Source organism: Loxodonta africana, unplaced genomic scaffold (genome assembly GCF_030014295.1).
Source record: "Loxodonta africana isolate mLoxAfr1 unplaced genomic scaffold, mLoxAfr1.hap2 scaffold_63, whole genome shotgun sequence".
Classification (NCBI taxonomy): Eukaryota; Metazoa; Chordata; class Mammalia; order Proboscidea; family Elephantidae; genus Loxodonta; species Loxodonta africana.
The window spans coordinates 1,013,331-1,037,916 of record NW_026975359.1 but is presented as its reverse complement, the minus strand read 5'-3'; the positions used below and the strand labels follow the sequence as shown (position 1 = coordinate 1,037,916).

The 24,586-nt window shown below is 40.0% G+C and overlaps 1 long non-coding RNA gene across 1 annotated transcript in view; it reads left to right on the top strand.

The window, feature by feature from the left end:
* LOC135229921 (uncharacterized) overlaps positions 1 to 24,153 on the top strand; it is a 39,940-nt gene extending 15,787 nt beyond the window's left edge. Inside the window, exons 2-3 of the long non-coding RNA XR_010320588.1 lie at positions 15,416 to 15,916; positions 22,674 to 24,153. This is a non-coding gene — a long non-coding RNA (uncharacterized LOC135229921). The remainder of the gene's footprint in view (positions 1 to 15,415; positions 15,917 to 22,673) is intronic.
* Positions 24,154 to 24,586: the final 433 nt, after the last annotated feature.

Below are 24,586 nucleotides of genomic sequence, written 5' to 3'. Positions count from 1 at the left end.
TTAATGATCCCAATTGTGAATTTAATCTATTTAAATTTAAAGCAATTAATGATAAGGAAGGACTTATGTCTTCTACTTTGTAGTAGGTCATATATGTATTTTGTTTCTCATTTTCTTCACTACCGTCCACTTTTGTGTTTGACTGATTTTTTTCAAGTGTACAATTTTGATCCTCTCCTTATTTCCTTTCCTTATATTTTTTAACTTCTTAGTGGTGACCATGAGGATTACAATTAATATCTTATGTTTATAACAATCTTCTTTTAATGAATACAAATTTAGCTTCAACAGTATACAACATTCTGCTTTTATTCAGCTCAGTTACCTCCCCTACTTACGTTGCTGTTACAAAAATTGCATCTTTATACATTGTGTGTCCATTAAGAGAGATGTGTAAGTATTTTTATGCATTTGTGCTTTAAATCATATATGAAAAAAAGAGTCGTGATATAAAAATATTACTGACTTTGTTTTATCTAAGTAGTTACCTTTACGGAGTCTTCGTTTCTTTTTATGGCTTCAAGTTACTGTCTAGTGTCCTTCCGTGCCAGCCAGGATGATTCCCTGTAGCATTTCTCATAAGGCAGTTCTGCTGCTAACATACTCCCTCAGGTTTTGTGTATCTGGGCATGTCTTAATTTCACCTTCATTTTTGAAAGATAGTTTTGCTAGATATTGACATCTTGGTTCATAGTTTTGTTTCTGTATTTTTTTTCCAGTACCTTAAATACATCATCCGACTATTTTCTTGTCTCAATGGTTTCTGATGAAAAATCAACAGTTAAACTTGTTGAGACTCTCTTGTACATTAGGGGTCACTTATCTGTTGCTGCTTTCAAGTTTCTGTCTTCGTCTTTTGACATTTTGATTATGTCTGTCTGTGGATATCTATGTATTTACTGTCCTTTGAGTTTATTGAGCTTCTTGGATATCTAGATGACATTTGGGAAACTTCCAGTCATTACGTTTTTAAATATTCTTTCTGTCCTTTCATCTTTCTTTCCTTTCTGGGACTCCCTTAATGAGTATATTGGTATGCTTGATGTTGTCCCGCAGGTCCCTTAGGCTCTATTCATTTTCTTCATTCTTTTTCCTTTATGCTCCTCAGTTAGAACAATTTCAGTTGTGCTTTTTCAAGCTTACATTTTCCTGCTTTCTTGCTCAAATCTGCTGTTGAGCTCCTCTAATGAAATTTTTATTTCAGCTATTCAACTTTTCAGCTCTATAATTTCTATTTGGTTCTTTTGTATAATATTTCTTTATTAATGTTTTCTACTTGTTCATACATTCTTCTCTTGGTTTCCTTTTTTTGTGTGTGTGTCTATGGTTTGTTTAGCTCTTTGAGGAAATTTAAGACAGTTGGTTTAAAATCTTTGTCTAGTAATCCCAATATCTGTGTTTCCTTAGGGATGCTTTCTGTTCATTTCTCTTCTTTCTTTCTTCTTAACAAATGAACCATCCTTTTCTTTTTTCTTTTTATGACTTAGAATAGTGTGTTGCAAACTGGATATCTTAGATATTATAATGTGACTCTGGAAATAAGATTCCCTCCTGTCATTAGGGTTTGCTTTTTTTTTTTTTTTTAATTGTTGAGGGCCAGTCATCCATTTGCTTAGTGATGTTTCCAAACTATTTCTGCAAAGATTGTATGTCTTCTCATGTGTGGACACTGAAGTTCTGTTCTGTTATCTCAGCAGTCAGTTCATGACCTGACAGTGCTTTCTTTAAATGCTTGTAGCCAAAAAGAAAAAGTAACATTATCCCAGTCTTTGCAGATTGGCTCTGAACTGGCACGTTCTTTCAATGCTAAGCAAGAGTGCCTAAAACTCTGCCCTAGCCTTCACTTCCTGCCCCCATGGAGCCCAAAGATCAGCCAGAGATGCAAGCCTAAAGCTTTGTCAGGATCTTTATGAGCATGTCTTCATCCTTAGGCAAGAACATTGCACTTCAGATTCCTCAGTATATATGGTAGCCCTTCAAAGCCCTTAAACCACCAACCATTGTCCTTTCAGCCCTTTTTCCAAGCTTTTGGATGTCTCTGCTGTTTTCTCTGTCCTTCATCCTTTGACCCTGGAGGTAGGACCAATTCTTTTTAGCTTCGTACTTCTGAGTTTCCATCACATCATACATTTTTTCTTGTGTGCTGTTGAGTCAATTCTGACTCATAGTGACTATAGGATGGAGTAGAACTTCTCCAAAGGTTTCTAAGGCTGTAATCTTTATGGAAGGGAACGGTCATATCTTTCTCCTGTGGAGTAGTTGGTGGATCAAATCAAACCGTTTAACAGCTGAGTGCTTAACCACTGCACTACTGGGGCTCCTTTTGACATCATGCATCATAATAGATTCTTAACACACCCCTCAGAAACATAGAAGTCCATAAATTATCAAGGATACAGAAGATTTAACATGTAAAAAAATACCAAATTGCTATATGTGTATTTGTGTGTATTATCTAACCATGAAAGAATATACATTCATCTCATGCACATACATAACATAGTGTGTATAAAAATTAACTGTATACTGTGTTATAAAGCAAGTCTCAACAAATTTCAAGAGTCTGTAATAATATAGAGGATACTATGTAAGTACACCATAATTAAAAAAAAAACCATCTTAGAAAATGAAAATACAAAATCTCCATTTTTTTTTTTATGTAAGTACACCATAATTAAAAAAAAAAAAAAAACCATCTTAGAAAATGAAAATACAAAATCTCCATGTGCTTGGATATTTTAAAATACTATGAGTCAAAAAAGACATCATAATGAAAATTAGAATACATTTTGAAGTAAACAATTATGGAGATAGTGCATACAAAAATTTGTGCAGTACAGACAATATAATATAGGAAACTTATAGCCTTAAAAATATAATTGGAAAGAACAAATCTTGAAAAATAAGTGAGTTAAACATCCATTCAAAATGTTGGGAAAAAACCAGAAACAAACATTCATAGGAATTTTTGTTTCTATTAATGATTGAATACATGCAACAGATGATCAACAAAGACTAAAGTTGATTCTTAGAAAATGCTAGTAAAATTGACAAACTTTAGGCAAGATTGATCAAGTGAAAAAGAATGAAGATATAAAAAACGAATATCAGGAATTAGAAAGAAAATGACTACAGATCTTGCAGAACATAAAGATAATGTGAGAATGTTATGAACCGTATTAGCCAATAAATTTGCAAATTTAGGTAAAGTAGGCAAACGTATCATACCATGTAAGTTAATAACAACGATTCAGGAAGAAACAGGAAGCAAAAGTAATTCCACAACTGTTAATACAATTGAATTAGAGCTCAAACTATTCTCAAAAAGAAAACTTCATATCAGATGGCTTTTCCTGCAAATTCTGCCAAATATTCAAGAAATATTTCACAAATTCTTCAATATAAAAGGAAATATATACCCAAACTCATTTTATAAAGCTTGTAGAATGAATATTGATACCAAAACCTGACAAGAGCAGCAGAAGATGGGAAAATTACAGGCCAATGTCACTGATGAACATAGATGCAAAATATAAAAAGAAATAGGCAAAACAAATCCAGCAATACTCTAAAGAAGAATATATTATGACCAAGTTGGGTCTATCCCAAGAATTCAAGGTTAGTTTAACATTCAAAAATGAATCAGTATAATTTGCCATATGTACAGGAAAAATAAATGTGATTATATTAATAGGTGTAATAAAATAAGTATTTGATAACCTTCAGCATCCACTCATGTTTTTTAAAAGAACATCTAGCATGCCATGAGACCAGAAGAACCAGAAGGTTCCCAGCTGCTGTCGCTGAACATTTTGATCAAAGAGTCCATAGAAAAGCCCTGATCAAAAGGGGGAAAATGCAGAACAGAATTTCAAATGAACCCTAGACTTTTTGGAGCCACTGAGGGTGAATGAACTCCTGAAACTATTGCCGTGAGATAATCTTTAAACATTACACCAAAAGCATTCCCTTGAATCGTCTTAAAACCGAAGTATGAAAAAGAAAAAACCAAACTGTTGCTGTTGATTCCAACTCAGAGACTCTGTAAGACAGAATAGCACTGCCCCATAGAGTTTCAAAGGTGCAGGTGGTGGATTCAAACTGCTCTTCTTTTGCTTGGCTACCGTATCACTTAACCACTGTGCCATGAGGGCTCCAGAACATTAGCTTACTTAACCAATAAAAATGGTCTACCTTGAGCATATGCTCTTTTAAGAACTGTCTACATGGCATCAGATTGACAACAGCTACTGAAAAGATTAGATAGGAACCTTAAGGAGCAGTGGGTTTATGTTAATGACAGAGGAACAACTCAGAAAAGGAGGGTAAGAATGGTTGCACAACTTCAAGAATGTAGCCAGTGTTATTAAATTGTACAGGTAGAAACTGTTGAGTTGGTGTATGTTTTGCTGCATATATTCTCAACCAGAAAAAATACAGGTAATAATTAACAAAAAATGTCAAGGAGAGCTAAATATTTTGAAAATAAGACAGAGTTGCGTGTGAGGGAATGAGTGGGGTGAGCTGTTTTAGATTAATAGTAAAGGCTTATGGGAGCAGGATATTTGAGGAGATAACTGACCTATATCAAAGGAGAGAATAGGTTTATGAAGTTCTGAAGGGAGGGATATTGCCAATAAAGGAAAGAGTTGTTTCTGAGGCCCTTAAATAACCAAGTGTTTTGGCACATTTGAGGAAGCTCAGGAAATAAGTCATGGCTAGTGTGGAGTGAACCGAGGGAAGACTGTTAGGAAATGAGGTTAGTATGGTGAGCAAGCCCCGCATCATGAAAGACCATGGGAAGGATTTGGGAATTTTTCCTAATTGCTATGAGAAGCCACTGAAATGATGCTGTTATGTAGATTGTAAGAGGGAAGATCGGTGCATGGAGTCCAGTTTTAACCAAGAGATGATGGTGGATGTAAGGTGGAGGTAGTGAGAAGTGGATAGAGTCAGGATTTATGTTAAGGTAGTGCCAAGAGTCCAGAATATGTCAATGGATTGGATGCAAGATTTGAATAAAGGAGAGAAATGAAGGATGATTTCTAGGTTTTTGTCCTGAACAACCCAGAGGATAGTGAGAACATTTGCTGAGATAAGGAAGACTGGGAGGTAGATAAGACACTTGGACGAAGAATTTTATTTGAACCACATTAAGTTTGAGATGCCTAGTAGACATTCCAGTGGAGATGTGAGGTCAGCCATTGGTGAAGGAACAGGGCAGAGTATGTAAATGAGGGTATCCTAGGGCTCAGGTGGAATTGACTGCCATGAATTGGCTCAGATAACCTAGACAGTGAGAAGTGATGAGTGATGTTACTTAAACAGGGCATGGAAATCAATGAAAAAGGTGTGGGAGTGGCAGGGAAGCTAAGGTAGAGAAGTTTCTCTCTCCCTAAACCTGATTAGCTGGATTTGAAGACATCATAAGTTCCTGTATGAGAAATATCCAGCAAATTACCAGTTGATTTAATAAATTGATAACAAAGTCCACCTTTCAGCCAAAGATTGAAAAGCAAACAAACCAATTGTCATCCAGTGAATTCTAACTCTTATCAACCCTATAGGACTGAGTAGAACTACCCCATAGGGTTTCTAAGGAGCAGCTGGTGAATTCAAACAGCAGACCTTTTGGTTAGCAGCTTAGCTCTTACCCACTGCACCACCAGGACTCAGACCAAGAATAACACATGTGAGGAACTTACTCCTTAGTTCAATCAAGTATGTAGAAATTGAAATTTGTAATTTTGGAGATTCCTCTCTTTTTTTTTCGAAATGGGGGGCATTGAGATGGAGGATTTTCCTATGCCCACCATCCTAAGGGATTTAATTAACCCATAGTTGAGACATTGTAAACATCTCAAGAAATTATTACCTTTGAGAAATTTGAGGGTGAGTAGGCATATCACCTGGCTCCTCTTAAACTCCTTATAAAAACCTGACTTGAAGACTCACCTGCCTTTTTGAATAAGTGCCAGCTTGAATAGGCAGGGTTCAGGGAATTGCCAACCAAAGGTATGGTTTCTCCAGAGGCCTCCAAGGGATGTAAAAGAAGAGTGGAGCCAGACCCCGTGCTTGGGACACACCCTTGGTAGGAAATATTTGAGTGTGTGTGTGGTGGGAGTGCACTGGGTGTGGGAGAGTGGGGTGGGTGGGTAATAGGGAAATGCCTGTTTTGTTTTTTTTTTTTTTTTAAGAAACAGTTTTTTACTTTTTTTTTTTTTTTTTTTTTAATTACAATGAACAGTTCAGTGGAGACACATTCCTTATCTGCAGGGGCTAGTGGAAGTGCTGATAGCTGAGAATGTAGCCTGCTCCCCAAGTGCCAGTTGGCATTTTGGAGAGAAAACTTGATGTTTGGAACACTGACTGGCCCTGCCTTTTCTAAATAATTAAGGGTGGTGGGGTGGTGGTGCGAGAAAGAGGATGGTCTATGAACACTGACCCTGGAAAATTAACTCCCGAGTGTGTGGGTTGTGGATAGCAGGAAAAGAACATCACCCGCAAATGACAGCAGTGCCTTTATTTATTTATTCATGCTTCTTTTTAGTTCTGAGTTGTTTTTAAGCCATAAATTAATGGGGCCACCATGAATTTTCAGAGAATGAGTTTTACAAAAATCTAAGTGTTTTAAATATTGCCAGGATTTACTTATATACGCTGTATATGAGAAAAGTCCTTCCAGTTATAGGGAGGAGAAAGAAAGTATATTCAGGAATTAAATTTTCACAGTTCTCTGAATTCTTATATTTCTCCTGTTGTCCATTTTTCTTTTTTTGTCCTTCATCCACCCCTTCCACCTTGACCCACTGTCTTCATCATCTAGTGCTGCCATAACAGAAATACCATGAGTGGATGGCTTTAACCAAGAGAAATGTAATACCTCACACTAAAGTAGGCTAATAGTCCAAATTCAAGGCATCAGCTCTAGGGGAAAGCTTTCTCTCTCTTTCGGCTCTGGAAGAAGGTCCTTGTCCTTAGCCTTCCCATGGTCAAGGAGCTTCTCAGGTGCAGGGACCTTGGGTCCAGAGGACATGCTCTGCTCCTGGTGCTGCTTTCTTGATAGTCTGAGGCCCCCAACTCTCTGCTTGCTTCCCTTTCGTTTTATCTCTGGAGAGATAAAAGGTGGTGCAGGCCACACCCCAGGGAAAGGTGACCTGAGTGAGGGTGGTGTTACAATCAATCCCACCCTAATCCTCTTAAAGTAAAATTACAATCACAAAATGGAGGACAACTACACAATAGTGGGAATCATGGCCTAACCAAGTTGAGACACACATTTTTTAGGGTCATAATTCAATCCATGACACCCACCAAACCAAACTTGTCACCATCAAGTTGATTCCAACTCATAGAGACCCTAGTTGATTCGAACTCATAGAGACCCTATAGCATAGAATAGAACTATTCCATAGAGTTTCCAAGGACTAGTTGGTGGATTCGAACTGCTGACCTTTTGGTTAGCAGCTGAGCTCTTAACCACTATGCCACCAGGGCTCCTCTTGATCCACAGTCCACCCTAATTCACCACTGTGTTAGAAACTAAGGTTTTGCTACTCTGAAATAAGAACCTTTTACTATACTTTTGTGTTAGTGGTTGCTTTTGGTACGTCTTTAAGCACTGAACAGTTACCTCACACCCGTTAAAAACCCATTGCCACTGAGTCTATTCCAACTCATAGCGGCCCTATAGGGCAGAGCAGAACTGTGCCATAGACTTTCCAAGGAGCGCCTGGTGGATTTGAACTGATGACCTTTTGGTTAGCAGCCATAGCTCTTAAACAGTACACCACCAGTGTGGGAGGGGTTTAATTGATAACATGATGTCTGGGCTCCAAGGGAGATGGAATGGATGTGCAGGAGAAGGGCATGCAGAGTCTGCCTGTATAGTCACCAGAACTCTGTTCAAGATCATAACACACCTCAGTAATCACTTGAATCTAAACATACAACTTTAACAGTTGATGTAAATGACTTTACACATGAATTTTGGAACTCAACTCTTTCTCAATGGAAGTTCCTTCAACCTAGCCGTTTGTTTGTATTCCCTTAATAATTATGAAAGCTAACAATTATTGTGTTCATTCTGTGTGTAAGGCCTTTTTCTAAGTGCCTTGTGTGTTTTCTTTAACCTGCGTAACAACCTTTTGAATAAGACCCATTTTAGAAATGGGAAACTGAGGCAGTGAGAGGTAAAGTAACGTGCCCAGATCACCCAGCTGATAAATTGAGTTAGGATTTAAACCCAGGCAGTTTGTTTCAGAATTTGCTTATGTAATCACTGTAGATGACAGCAGTGAGCCCTAGTGGCTCTGTGGTTAAAGAACTTGGCTGCTAACTGAAAGGTCAGTGGTTCGAACCCACCAGCCTCTCTGTAGGAGACAGATGTGGCAGTCTGCTTCAGTGAAAACCCTATGGGGCAGTTTTACTCTGTCCTTTGGGGTCACTGTGAGTTAGAATCGACTTGATGACAGTGGGTTTTGGCACATAATACTAATGTGCAGTGTATTCTGTATGCCGTGTATATGTTCAGAAACTAATTTTCCGAACATTTATGCCATATATAGATTACCAATCCAGTTGCCATTGAGTAGATTTTCACTCATGACGACCCCGTGAGTTTTCAGAGTAGGACTGCCCTCCATACGGTTTTCAATAGCTGTGACTATTTGGAGGTAGATTGCCAGGCCTTTCTTCCAAGGCAACTCTGAGTGTATTTAAACTGCCAACCTTTCAGTTAGTAGCTGAGCACTTAACTCTTTGTGCCACCTAATACATATATATACTAGGAGGTTTTCCTCCTTATTTGTACTTTAACGTTTTTTAGACTCTTACGAATACTTGTTCCTGGCAGTGAACTGGATGCTAAAGAACAGAATAGGCACATGTAACCCTCTCTCACCTTCTCCCTCCCCTCTTTCACAGAGATGAAATAAAAAGGAATTAATGAAGACAGATCATTGGATTAGGGCCCATACTCAGGGCTCTAACAGCATGGGGGGTTTCTCCTGTCACTTCAGTTCTTGTTCAGGAATTGGTACCTGCTTTTTGTGAATCACAAAGACCAGTGCTGTATATCAAGCCATTTAGATTTGGGGTATGGAGCAGTGATTTAAAAAAATTAAATTTTATTTTCAGAGATTTTTTCTAATAATTGTTTACATTTATTTATTTATTTTTAAAGTTAGACCCTGCTTTATTTTAGAGAGGAACAAACTTTCAAAGTTTTTAAGCAAACATTGGTCAGGGCTGGGCTTTTTTTTTATATTAACTTTTATTGAGCTTCAAGTGAACGTTTACAAATGAAGTCAGTCTGTCACATATAAGTTTGTATACACCTTACTCCGTACTCCCACTTGCTCTCCCCCTAATGAGTCAGCCCTTCCAGTCTCTCCTTTCGTGACAATTTTGCCAGCTTCCAACTCTCTCTATCCTCCCATCCCCCCTCCAGGAATTGGCACCTCCTTTTTGTGAATCACAAAGACCAGTGCTTTATATCAAGCCATTTAGATCTGGGGTATGGAGCAGTGATTTAAAAAAATTAAATTTTATTTTCAGAGATTTTTTCTATTAATTGTTTACATTTATTTTAATTGTATATTCTAAAACCCCTACAAAAAGGCATGAAATAATTGTTTAAATTTTAATTCATATGGGTCAAAATGTATGTTAAACTACCTATCGTCACCTTCACAGTCGTCGTTATGTTTGAGCCAATTGTTGTGGCCACTTGTTACCAAGTATGACCTGCTTCTCCAGGGACTGATCTCTCCTGACAACATGTCCAAAATATGTGAGATGAAGCCTCGCCATTCTTGCTTCTAAGGAATATTCTGGCTGTACTTCTTTCAAGACAGATTTGTTCATTCTTTTGGCAGTCCATGGTATATTCAATATTCTTTGCAAACACCGTAATTCAATGCCTTCAATTTTTCTGTGGTCTTCCTTATTCATTGCCCACCTTTCGTATGCGTATGAGGCGACTGAAAGCACCATGGCTTGAGTCAGGCGCACATTAGTTTTCAAGGTGACATCTGTACTTTTGAACACTTTAAGAGGCCTCTGGCAGCAGATTTGCCCAATGCAATGTGTCGTTTGATTTCTTGACTGCTGCTTCCATGGGTGTTTATTGTGGATCCAAGTAAAAATGAAGCCCTTAATGACGTGAACATTTTCTCCGTTTATCATGATGTTGCTTATTGGTCCAGTTGTTAGGCTGTTAGTCTGTAGTCTTTGATCTTCAGCAGTAAATGCTTTAAGGCCTCTTCACTTTCAGCAAGCAAGATTGTATCATCTGCATATCTCAGGTTATTAATGAGTCTTGCTCCAATCCTGATGCCTTATTCTTCTTCAGACCAGCTTCTCAGATTATTTGCTCAGCATACAGGTTGAATACATATGGTGAAAGGATACAACGGTGATGCACACCTTTCTTGACTTTAAACCATGCTGTATTCCTTGTTCTGTTTAGATGACTGCCTCTTGTTCTATGTACAGGTTTCTCATAAAAACAGTTAAGTGTCCTGGAAATCTCATTCTTCCCCATGTTATCCATAATTTGTTATGAGCTGGAGTAGGTCTCAGAAATAATGTACCATTTCTTCCAGTTGGTTGTGCATGGCTGCCTACTTCCCTAGGTGGTAGCAGCTAAGGCCTGTCTCAGAAACACTCTCCTCCCCACTTAGCATGAGTTTTCACACTGGTCCATCTTCTTTCCCTTGTGTGTCTCCTGCCCTCCTCAGTGGCTGGGGAAAATGATAGTAGTCCACTGATGAGATTTATTCTTTTATTATACTTTATTTTATTATTTGTTTTTATAACATAGTTCTGTTAAAATCAAGGGTAATAAAAATGTTTGTATGATGGAAGTGGATAATCCCACCCACTGTGTCCATCTAAAGTTTCATGAGAAAACTGTGCCCACAACAGAGGGCTCCCACTCCTCTGGCTCACTGTATTTTCTCCTTGTTTATTTGCTCTTCCCTCTTTCCTGATGGATGCATGGAACCACTGAGCTTCAGGACTCCACAATTCTGCTTTTCATACCAGTGTTACTGTAATCTTGGGTTCATGGGCTGCCTTGCCACAGATTTACTCATTCTGTTTCTGTTAATTATTTCATTACTTAAAAATCTCTCATGAATTTTTCCAGAAGTACATTCTATTCCTCAAAAACTTGGAAGCAATGGGAAAGTATGCAAAAAAAAAAAAAAGCAAGAAAACATACGTAATGCATAGAATAAATTATTAACGTTCCGATATGTCTATTTTCTTGCTTATATTGGCATGTATGTGTATTAGAGTCTCTGGTTGATGCAAATGGTTAATATCTTGAGCTGCTGACAGAAAGTTGGAGTTCAGGTCCACCCAGAATTGCTGTGAAAGAGAGGTCTGGCAGCCTACTTCCGAAAACTCAGCCATTGGAACCCCTATGGGGTACAGTTCTACTCTGGCACACTGGTGTCATCATGAATCAGAACTGACTCAGTGGCAACTGGTTTTATGTGTGTATTAGCACACACATTTATGTATATTAACACAGATATTACATCCTGATATTTTCATTCAACATTAGTCTTTTCATGGTAATTTTTTTTTGTTTTTTTTTAATGAGGGCATTAAATTACTTTGTAATATTCTGTGTGCATGTAGTACATGGTTTTTAGCGATTTGACTATAGTTGCAATAATGTACATGTTTCTAGTAATCTTCAACCTATACTTACCTCTTTTTAACATACATCTCTGCCATTAAATCTCTTTGTTTAAGTGTTGTTTAACACTCATTACGCCTAAGGGATGGTCTCAGAAGCAGCCCTGATCAATTTTTCTCCCTCTTACTCATGAAGCCCCTTAATGTATTTCAAGGTATCAACTACGAAGGATTTTACATACTTATCCTTTGTTTATTTTTCATTCAGTCAGTATATTCCATGGGCCAGAAGTAGTCTATGTTATGCAGATACAGTGGTGAAAGGTACACACTGTCCCTGTCGTCATGAAGGGGACAACCCAGTGCAGGTGGGAGGAGCACTGGGGAAATGCAGCTGAGAGAAAGGACAGACAACCCTCCAGGAACCACACTGGACTTCAGAGAGGCTTGTTGGCTGCTGTTCACCTGGCAGGCTTCTAGATACCAGAGTACCCTTGGGCTTGGTGCCTGCTCCTCTCTCTATTGACACCCTCCCTCTAGGATGCCTCAGTGAGTTTACTGCTGTCTATTTGTAGCTATGGACCTGAGGTTTATACCTCCATCCATTCAAACTCCTCCTGGGTCCAGACTCATATATTCAAATGTCAGCCTAACTCTCTGTATTGACCTCTTTATGCATTATAATGATACATTCCTCATATGGCCATCATGAAAAGCAAACATGAAAGGAAAAGCACAGGAGTGCCTGGCACCAGTGTAGGTACTCAATGAGCATTAGCTGTTGGTATTATTCTTGACATCTCCGTGTGGGGTGAAGTTTTATTACCGGACATCTCCATGTGGATATCTAACAGCTGCACCATGTTATCTAGGCTATGAAACAATTCTTGGTTCCAACCACCATTCCGTTCTTATCGATGAATTTCTCAGGACTTCGGTGATGGGAGTGTGTGTTTTTCCACACAATGGACATGATTAGGAATGGTAGGCCAGGTCCTGCACAATAAATTGCTCCAACATTCCTATGGGTGACCATTGAGACAAGTTTCAGCCACTGAATGTAGCAAAGAATTGGAACTACTCTCAGCTGTTCATGTGAGTACTCTCAATCCAGAATATCTGGTAAATCAACTGTTAGGGATTGAATTGTGTCCCTCCAAAATGTATGTGGAAATCCTAACCCCTGTACCTGTAATTCTGACCTTGTTTGGAAACAAGGGGCCTGCTTTTATTATGTGAATGAGGTCATACCAATGTAGGGTGGGTCCTAAGCCTAACTCTTCTTAGTTATAAAAGGAGCAGAATACACACAGACACAAACAGGTGAAAAGGAAGACAGACAAAGAAGACAGATGCTTCTAGAAGGCCAGGAACACAAATGATTGCTGGCATCTACTAGAAGCTGAGGTAGACAAGGAAGGACCTCCCACTACAGCCATGCCCTGAATTCGAACTACTACCTGCTAAACTGTGAGAAAATAAATTTCTGTCCTTTAAAAGCCATCCAGTTGTGTTATTTTTTGTTATGGAGGGACTAGGTAACTAACACACATACCCGTTCTTATAAGTTCAGCCCAGTGCAGAATAATTTTCTTCCCTCCTTGGTCTAGCCCACCCGAACCTCCTCTTTCCCTATCAGTGTCCTTTGCTTTCACCTAAGAGCTATGACAGAGTCCGCTTGATGCTGACGCATTGAAATTTCAATTTATTTTTTATTTATGATTACTATTAATTCCAATATTTTCTACAGTTTTCAATGGAGACAGTCCTATAATCTATGAATAGCAGTTATACTTTTTTTGTACTAGCTTACACTTCCAGTGTTAAATGTTTAATAAAAATAATGATAGAAGCATCCTTATTTTATTTTTTATTAATTTTAAAGAGAATGTCCCACACGTCACCATGAACTATCATGCTAGTTGTAGTTTTCCACGTTCGGGAACTCCTTTTCTGTTCCATGTTTGCACCTAGTCCTTATCTGTCCGTGTGATTGGATTTTATCAACCTGCTTTGCCCCCATCTCTTGAGGTGAGCATATGTCTTCTCTTCTTTCACCTATGCATGTGGTGAATGAAATTACTAAATCTTTAATGTTCACTCAAATTTGTATGCCTACAATAAACCGCCTTGATCATGGCATGTTACGTGGTTTACCCTTTGCTGGATTTCCTTTGCTGGCATCTTATGTAGGGTTTTGCATCTCAGTTACTGAGTGTGCTTGTCCTCTAACTCTTCTTCTACCTTCCTTCTCTAATTTGTTATCATTTTTAAACTAGCCATAAGGATCAAGTTAGGGGAGTGTCTCATGGTTTTCTAATCTCTGTTGACTGCGTACAAGATTAAAATGACTGTTTCTTGCATGTTTGCTGGAACCTGACTGGAAACGATCTAGGTCTGCCATTTTCTTTGTAGGGAGATCTTGAACTACTGACCCATTTTATTTAGTGGTTAAAGGCCTCTTCTGGTGCTAATTTACTTGTAAAAAATTCTGATGCATGTTCTAGATTGCTCGAATCTCATCTTTAAATATTGATTATCAGGGCTTGTAGCCTCATGCAAGCCAATTAATCAATCCCAGATTTCCCCAAAGTCAGGCTCTGCAACTATTCCCGGTACCAAATTCCCTCATCTAAGACTTATTTGCAAAGAAAGATACAACAGTATGCTATCTACGCGGTTGTGTATCCGCAGCCTTCTTGAGTCCATAACGTGAGGTTACAGTCTTCTAATACTTTTTTTGTAATTGTTCTCTTTCTTTTTTTTTTTTTTTTCCTTTTTTCACTGCCAATACCGCCCCCCACCCCAGTCTAGTAGTTTTAAAGTTGTGCGTTTCAGGTTCAAGTCTGTAATCCAGCTGGGATTCTGTGTGTGCTGCATGTGTGCATCAAAAGAACACGCTTCTAGAAGCAGAAAGCAGGCAGTGCGACTGTTCGGTGGTTGGCGGGGCGGGGGGAGGGGAGCTGCTGCCCAGAGAGGGCGCCCGAGGGAGGCAGGAGATGCCGGGCTGCCCACCGCAAGCCCGCAGACTCCAAGGAGGCGGAACCTGCGTGCACCATGAGCCTTTTGAGACAGGCCCAAGCCCGCCCAGCCGGGTGCTAACCTCGCACCCGCCAGGCTTGCGGGTTCCCCCAGGACTAGGGGAAGCCTGAGGCCAAGGAGGACAAGACCTAGGGTCTGGACCTGGGAACTGGTTCTGCCACGTGTGATCGCAGCACTTACGCCGGGAAGGAGGGCAGGAAGCATATCGCAACGTGCGTCCGGACGATGACCCAGAAGGGCAGGAGTTGTGGTCACCCACGGACTCTGCGTCTGCATATGGACGCCCCCAGGGTGCAATTCCAGGAGCAGAAGGCAAAGCCACAGAGGCCACAGTGCACCTCGCTGATGCTCCCCAGGGGCATTTCCCTAAATTTGGGGAACAGTCCCTCCTCTGGGCTAGGGACTTTGTTTCCTCCATTGTCATCACTGACTGTGAGCAGACTCTTGTCTAGGCAGACTAACGAGGAGTTATCAAAATGAGCTCCAAACTCCGGATTTGAGTTAAGGATCATAAATTAACACAGAGAAATACGACTTTAGCAATAAGTGCCTGCTTGAAGCCCAAGTTGCCTGAAAACACGGAATTTCAGTCTTTCAGCTCCTCTGCTAATCTAGGGACTAAGAACAGGATCTCACTGGAGCTCAAAGATGTGGGGCACTGGGAATACTCTGGGTCTGTCTGCTCATGGCTGATTGCCTGATTCCCAGTTTTATTATACAGCTTAAATACAGACCAGAAGAGGAGTTTGGGGCTTGACACCTGACATCTTAACACCAGTTCCTGTTTCTTGAGGAAGGAAGAGGTAAAATAAATCAGCGTTTGCTGTTTCCTTCTCCATCCCCGGAAGTCCTGATGAAGACCCTCTCAGGTAAGGATTGACAGGGAGTGGCTTGGTTTACTATTCAACTTTGTCCTTCAGTAACTTTGTTTATGTCCTGCATGTAAACTGTTGTGCATTGAGAAGCATTCTAATTCTTGTGCAGAAGGACTAGACCTCCTGCAGAATGACTATATTGTGCCTCCCTCGGGCACCCCTGTCTGCGCAGCACCCCCCAACGCCAACTGCCCAACCGCCTCTCTCCTGGCATTCTGCTTCTAGAAGCATGTTCTTTTGATGCAGAGATGCAGCACACACAGAATCCCAGCTGGATTACAGACTTGAACCTGAAGACCTTATGCAGAATGACAATTTATGAACCACTAAGCTCAGTACTAAAGCAGGTACTTACCCCTCAGAGAAGGCCCTGGGGGAGGTTGACACCTGCATTCCCCAGCGCTCCTGCTGCTCTAGAAGTGCCTGAAATGCCTCTCTGGGAAAGGCCTTCAGAGTAGTAGGCTCATGGCCCACGTGGGAATTCAGGCCTATTTTTCTGTTAGAACATCTCATTTCGCTCTGAAAATATTATTATCCAGTTTATCCACCAGGCATGAGTACAGACATCTCATATTTTCAAAATTAACCCCATTCTCTAATACTAATGTGCCACCAAGAGTATATTCCAAAGTTTTTCCAATAGGCTAGAAAGTCTTTGCAAAGAGGGGAGTCCTGCGCCATGTTGTGCAGTGACAACAGGGTTGGCATAATATGTTTACCGAGATACCTACCACTTTTTTTAATTTTTTATTGTGCTTCATTTGAAACTTTACAGAGCAAATTACTTTCTTGTTCAACCATTTATACACAATTGTTTTGTGACATTGGTTGCAATATTCATGATGTGTCAATATTGTCCTCTCCTATGCTCCAGTTCCCCGTTTCCATCCGCCATGATTCCTGTTCTGTCCTGCCCTCTTTTCAGTGCTTTTGGGCTGGTTTTGTACTTTTGGTCTCATACACATGATTGAACTAAGAAACACTTTCTTCACGTGTGTTGTTGTTTGTTTTATAGACCTGTCTAATCTTTGGTGGAGGGCGAACTTCCGAAGATACTTTCCACTTTGTTGCTTTCCATAATTCCTGAAATTCCAAGCCTGCCACCTGAAGAACTTCCTTTAGTGTTTCATTTAGAGCAAGTCTGGTGGCGATGAATTCTCTTAAGCGTCTTTCACCTGAGAATGTCAATATTTTTCCTTTACTCATGAAGGAAATAACAGCCTATAGAACACCGGGTTAATGTTTCTTTTCTTTCAGTGTTGAAAAAATGTTGTTTTCACAGCCTTTTCGCCTCCATGGCTTCTGATGATGAATACAGAGTCATTCCAATTGTTTCTCCTGTGTGAGATGAGTTGTTTTCTCTCTAGCTTCTTTGAAGATATTTTCTTGGTCCTTGTTATTCCACAATTGACAATGAGGCATTTGGGCATAAAATTATGTGAGTTTAACTTGTTGGAGTTTGCATAGCTTCTTGAATCTGTAAGTTTGTGTCTTTCAACAAATTGGGAAAGTGTTGAGCCAGTATTTCTTCAGATACTTTTTTCTACACCACATATTTTTTCTACACCGTATGGAATTCCAATAAATAAATGTTAGATATTTTTGAATTTTTTTGAGGCTCTGTTCATTTTTTTTCAATATTTGTTCTCTGTTTTCAGATTGGATATTTTCAATTGAACTGTTTTCATCTCATTGATCCTTTTGTCTGTCAACAGCATTCCGCTGTAGAGCTGATCAAGTGAATTTTTTATCCTATTTTTCTGTTTTTCCTGTCTAAAATTTTCATTTGTGAATGGTTTCTATGTATTTTTCTATTTTTCTAAGTTGTGCCTGTTACTTCTTTGAGCATGGTTAAAGTAGCTTTTTAAAGTTTTTGTCTGTGATTCCAAGACTGTGTCTTACTTCAATCTTACAGAAAATGTCGATGTTGTTTGTTTTAGGAATCACTTGACCCAGTTATGTTCAGGCTGCAGGTTCTTTCCCAACTTCTGTGTGCTGTGGCTCAGATGTCAGTTCAGATTTTGAAGACTTTGCAGTGATATTTGGATGTAATCTATGGGAGTGTCACTCAGTCTGGGACCTTGTTGGTGTTCTAACCCATAATGCAGTTCTCAAAGGATTGATCTACTTCTTAGGGTCAGAGCAAAGCATATGCAACTGTGGGAGTGGGGAGGGGTATGAAAAACAACTTTATGGTATCCCCCTCTTGAGCCGCCTGGTCTCTGTCTCTCTGAGGCTCTCTGATGTCTGAGCAGCTACCTTCCTGGTCCACTGGCAAGAATGTTGGGGCTTTAATCTCTTCATTCTGCTGCACAATTAAGTGACTGGGTCTGCGTATGAGGCCAAATAATGGTAAGATGGAGAAAATGTAACAGAGATTCCTGTACATTATTTGGTCCTTATATACTTAGGTCAGAGAGAAGGCACACTGTTTCGGGTGATACTTTGAAACAGGTATGGAGAAAAAGGCATTAACAGGTCGATAGCTGCATACTAGGTGTTACGGATTAAATTCTGTCTTCCCAAAATGTATATATCAGCTTGACTAGGCCATGCTTCTCAGTATTGTGCGATTATCCACCATTTTGTCAGCTGATGTGATTTTCCAATGTATTGTAAATCATACCTCTATGATGTTAATGATCGAGGATTTGAAGCAGTTATGTTAAGGAGGCAGGGCTCAGTCTACAAGATTAAGTTGTGTTTTAAGTCAATCTCTTTTAAGATATAAAAGAGAAAAGAGCAGAGAGACAGGGGGACCTCAGTAGCACCAAGAAAGAAGTGTCAGGAGCAGTGCATCCTTTGGACCTAGGATCCCTGTGCTGAGAACCTTCTTGTCCAGGGGAAGATTGGTGACAAAGACCTTCTCGTAGGAGTGACAGAGAGAAAAAGCCTTCCCCTGGAGTTGGCACCCTGAATTTGGACTTATAGCCTCCTAGACTGTGAGGGAATAATTTTCTTTGTTAAAGTCATCCATTTGTGGTATTTCTGTTACAGGAGCACTAGATATCTAAGACGCTAGGTACCAGGAGATGTACATTTCCCAGCTCTTTCGCTCCCAGGGACACTATGACTAAGTAGCCAATGCCATAAATCCATGCGAGCAGACTGTTCTGATTACTGCTTTGACTCTACTGTCTGTTATGGTAACCACACCCACCTTGTCTTTGTTGATTGAGTGCCACCACTTGGATGCTACCACCATGGGGTCCAGTCAACTGCATTGTAGTCAGGTGTCTTCATTCAGTTAGGGCAGTTCTCACTGTGGACTCTTACTTACATAAAATAGCAACCACAGAAGTCTTCAATAATGCTGGGGCTTGCTTCCCAAATTTGTACCTCACTGCTATGGTAAAAAGAGAGCCCTCTGGGCACTCCGTGTGTGGGTCTGTGGGTCCAGCCTAATAAATCCATTCTAACATTCCAATTTCCCTCAGCCTTTGGATACCTTCTCCTACAGTATACAATGGCAGATCTGCCATTTCCACTTGATTTATTTTAGGCCACCACTTAATCCATGCTTCAGTAAACCAGCCAAATAAACTATGAGATCCTTTTCTAACCTCTCAAGCTGAAACACTGAATGAAGAATCTATGCTTCCTGGGCCTATATCAATAAACTCAGACTAATCCACCTTTATGTTGCTTGCACCGTTATCCCACACCCAAAATAGCCATTCCCACACATATTCACCAGGTTTCTGTATGTATATATTAGAAAAATCAAGCAGTTCTTTTGGAGTTTAGCATAGCTTATCCTGGGTCACACTTCATAGCTCACCTTTTGGGGCTTGTTGGGACTGAAGTCTAGGTATAGGTCTAGAAGCAAAAATGGGCAGAGGCAGTGGGATGTTCAGCCGTGTCTTATAAGGCATCTGCCTAAGGTGATGCCCCAGGCAATGCCCCAGACACCACCCCAGGAGACAACTCAAACAAGACACTTCAGGCACAGCTGGGGTAATCTCATCAGATGGAGGTGGAAGGGATAATTGTTTTACTGGGAAGGGTGGCTTAGCCGGCAAAGTTAGAGAATCTCTTTAGATGGGAGTAAGAGGTCTGGTTCTGTTAGGAAGAGCGATTCAACAGAAATTGGAGGTTCATTGTCCCCCGCTTCCTGACTATCTGCCCATATGTCCTCATCCCAAGTTTCAGGATCCCATTTCTTCCCAATCAGTGCCCTTACTTTAACTTCAGAAACCATTTGAGGTTGGATATTCAACTGGTGCTTTAATTCAGTCACTCTTATGATAAGAATCTGAGTTTATTTTTGGCAGCATTAGCCTTGTTAGTATAAGAAATATGGTTTTCTTTCTGGGCAAAAGTGGCAGCTTTCAGATCTTGTATGTGGTGCTTGAGCTTTGAGTCCATTTCTTTCATTCACCAGTGTGGCTAGCAAAAGCAGGACCAACCAAGCAGCTTCCTTATTATTCTTATTCTGACAAAATTATAGAAAAGTATCAAATATGTAATCAGGCAGAGCCTTGTCTCTCACAAATATTTGATCCAGTTGTAGTAGTATTTTGCGTATTTCTATTGTCACCTCCCACCATGGATTAGCAATAGCCTATTTACTACTGGAGACAGTCATCAGTGCCTTTAAGATTAGCCAGACTTGAGAATCAATTCAGAAAACTCATCCTTAAGATTTGGTTCCTCTGGAACCAGTGTAGGTACCAAATGTCTTAGCCTGGGATCTCTAGAGATGCAAAACTGGTGAACAGAATATATATATACACACATATATATATAAAAAAAAAGAGTGTGTGTATATATACGTGTGTGTATGTGTGTGTATATATATATATATATATATATATAAAAAAATTTTTTTTTTTATATGGAAACCCTAGTCGCATAATGGTTAATAGCTATAGCTGCTAACCAAAAGGTTAGCATTTCGAATCCACCAGGCGCTCCTTGGGAACTCTGTGGGGCAGTTCTGCTCTGTCCTGTAGGGTCACTATGAGTTGGAACCGACTCGACGGCAATGGGTACACACACACACACCCACCCACCCATATATGCTTACATATGTTAGTTGTGGCTGTTAGAGGCCATCGATCCTGTGTAAAACAGAATGAAACACTGCCTGATCCTGAACCATCCTCACAATCATTGCTATGTTTGAGCCCATTCTTGCAGCCATTGTGTCAGTTCATGTTGTTGAGCGCCTTCCTCTTTTTTTCTGACCCTCAGCTTTTCCAAGCATGATGAGCCTTTCCTGGGACAGGTCCCTCCTGAAAATATGTCCAAGGCACGTGAGACGAAGTCTCGCCATCCTTGCTTCTAAGGTGCATTCTTGGTGTACTTCTTCCCAGATGGATTTGTTTATTCTTCTGGCAGTCCATGGTATATTCAGTATTCTTTGCCAACACCATATTTTAAATGAATCAGTTCTTCGGTTTTCCGTATTCATTGTCTAACTTGCTCAAGCATGTGAGGTGATAGAAAATATCATGGCTTTGCTCAGGCACACCTTAGTCCTCAAAGTGACATCTTTCCTTCACAACACTTTAAGGAGGTCTTTTGCAATAGATTTGCCCAATGCAATACATTGTTTGAATTCTTGACTGCTGCTTCTGTGGGCATTGATTATGGATTCAAGTTAAATGAAATGCTTGATGACTTCAGTATTTTCTCTATCATGGTGTTGCTTACTGGTCCAGTTGTGAGAATTTTTGTTTTCTTTATGTTGAGGTGTAATCCATACTGAAGGCTGTAGTGGTTGCTCTTCATCAGTAACTGCTTCAAGTCCTCTTTACTTTCAGCAAGCAAGGTCGTATCAGCTGCATATCATAGGTTGTTAGTGAATCTTTCTCCAAAACTGATGCCATGTTCTTCTTCTTACAGACCAGCTTCTCAGATTATTTGCTCAGCATACAGATTGAGTAAGTATGGTGAAAGGATACCACCATGACACATAACTTTCTGATTTTAAACCACACGGTATCCCCTTGCCCTACTCAAATGACTGCCTCTTGGTCTACATAGATATTCCGCATGACTACAGTTAAGTGTTCTGGAATTCCCATTCTTTGGTAAGCTATCCATAATTTGTCATGAGCCACACAGTTGAGTGTGCTTGTATAGTAAACAAAAATAGGTAAACATCTTAGTGATAGTCTCTACTTTCAGCCAAGATCCATCAGACATCAGAAATGATATCCCATGTTCCATGTCTTCCTCTGAATCCAGCTTGAATTTTTGGTAGTTTCCTGTCTGTGTACTGCTGCAACTGTTTTTAAATTAAATTCAGCAAAATTTTTCTTGCATGTAATGTTAATGACATTGCTCGATAATTTCCGCATTGCGTTGGACCACCTCTCTTTGGAATGGGCACACATATAGATCTCTTTCAGTCATTTGGTCAGGTAGCTGTCTTCCAAATATATTGGAATAGACAAGTGAGCACCTCCAGCACTGCGTCCCTGTGTTGAAACATCTCATTTGGTACGCCATCAATTCCTGGAGCCATGTTTTTTGCCAATGCCTTCAGTGCAGCTTGGAGTTCTTCCTTCAGTACCATCAGCTCTTGATCCTATGCTACCTCCTGATATGGTTGAACGTCGACCAATTGTTTTTGGTGTATTGAGTCTTTGTATTCCTTCCATCTACTTTTGATGTTTCCTCTGTTGTTCGATATTTTGCCCATAGAATCCTTCAGTATTGCGCCTAGAGGCTTGAATATTTCCTTCAGTTCTTTCAGCTTGAGAAATGCCAGGTGTTTTCTTCCCTTTTGGTTTTCTAACTCCAGATCTGTTCACATTATATTATCATACTTTGTCTTCTCCAGCTTCCCTTTCAGGTATTCTGTTGAGCTCTTTTACATTATTTTTCCTTCCATTCTCTTTAGCTACTGTACATTCAAGAGCAAGATTCAGAGTCTCTTGTGACATCCTCTTTGGTCTTTGCTTTCTTTCCTGTCTTTCTAATGACTTTTTGTTTTTTTCATATATGATGTCCTTGCTATCATCCCACAACTAATCTGGTCTTCGATCATTAGTGTGCAGTGCATCAAATCTATTCTTGAGATGGTCTCTAAATTCAGGTTTGATATACTCAAGGGCATACTTTGACTCATGGACTTGTTTTAATTTTCTTCAGCTTCAACTTGAACGTGAATATGAGCAACTGATCATCTGTTCTGCAGTCAGCCCCTGCCCTGATTCTGACTCATGATATTGACCAAGTGAAGAGTGATTCAGAGAAAAACATGGATAGAGTGTGACCTAATTTCCATAAAAACAAACAAATGAATGTACTTACATGTGTCCCGGCAAAAAGAAGTGTGTAAAAGGGTACATATGTATCTTTGGACACTGGACACTTCAGGGGAGCAGGTATAATATACTTATGTGGGGATGGCTCTTATTATAACTTCTATATACAAATCTCTATTGTTAAATGTGTTATAAGAATGTAAAAGCTTTTAAAGTTTAATAACATCATACGTGTATGTGTGTGTATTTGAAACTTTTTTTCTTTTGACTATTTTATATATGTGTTTTTTAGTTATCTAGTTTTTTTTTAGTGTGGCTATAGCAGAGATACCAAAAGTGGATGGCTTTAACAAACAGAAACTTATTCTCTCACAGTTTAAGAAGCAACAAGTTTGAAGTCAGGGCACCAGGTCTAGGAGAAAGCTCTCTCTCTTTGTGGCTCTGGGGGAAGGTCCTTGTCATCTATCTTCCCCTGGCCTAGGAAATTCTCAGCGCGTGGACACTGGGTCAAAAAGACGTGCTCCACTCCAGGCACTTCTTCCTTGGTGGTATGAGGTCCCTCTCATTTCCGCTCACTCTTCTCTTTGTATCTCAAAAGAGACTGACTCAAGACTCACCCTAATCCTGTAGATTGTGTCCTCCCTCATTAACCTAACTGCCTCTAATCCCGCCTTATTTACATCACAGAGGTTAGAATTTACAACACATAAGTAATCACATCAGATCACAAAATGCAGGACAACCACACAATACTGGGAATCATGGTCTGGCCAGGTTGGCACACGTTTTGGGGGACACTATTCAATCCATAACAACAGAGAAAACACTGTCTTCAATGCCAGATTCAGAGACTTTTATCAATCTATGAAGGGCAAACACAGAAATTGAACAAAATTCAGACCAGCGAATTATTGCTTGCTCTTGTAACTAATGACTTCTTCTGGTCTCTGTACCTGGAAATGGCCAAAAAGAATTCTGTGAGGATTAATTCAGTTATTGCTAAAACATCTACTGCATTTACATGTCTACAGATAAGGAATAATGCTGGACACCATGTGTGATTCATTAAGTAACACAGGGACTATTAGACTGTTGTTCTCCTTCTCTGATATGCCACTATCACCTTCTCCCCTTGTTGCTCTCCTGAAAAACCCACACTTGTATATTCTAGGCTTTTTTCCAGGATTGAATTTGCAGGAAGTTGAAGATACATCTTTGAAAGATAAAGAAGACTTTGGCCACATTGTCTTTAGACAGTCGAACTTCCCAGCCAGCCTCTGTGCAGGATGGGAATTCACAATCCCTCCTACTCAGTACCTCTGAGCAGGACGGGATTTCTGTTTCATTATCAGGAGACTGTGGAATTCACCCCTCTTCAGAAAACTTACTTTCCTTTGCCTCAAACTGTCCCTCTCAGGATCTGTCATGGTCACTCTGAGAAATTCACATGGGCAGCCTGTATGGAAGTGCCCATCCTAGAGTCCCTGCCCTCCCTTCCTTGCTCCGTAGGGCTTCCTCCGACACTTGGGGTCACATCTCCCAGGGAGTACACACCTCTGGCACTTCCAGGGATTCCCAGGCCCTGGGATACTGTGGATGGGACTTGGAACTCAATCTGTTTCTTCCCATCCTCACCTTTGGTTATTTGTGTTCTGTCTTCACCAGATTTAGGAGGCCTTGTCTTCTCTTTGCTCATTTCATTTCAGTCAGGCTTTTCTATTCCAACTCTCTGATCTCAGGACACATCAGGTTAGACCACAGAAAAGAGAAAGACCAAGCAAACATCACTGATCTGTG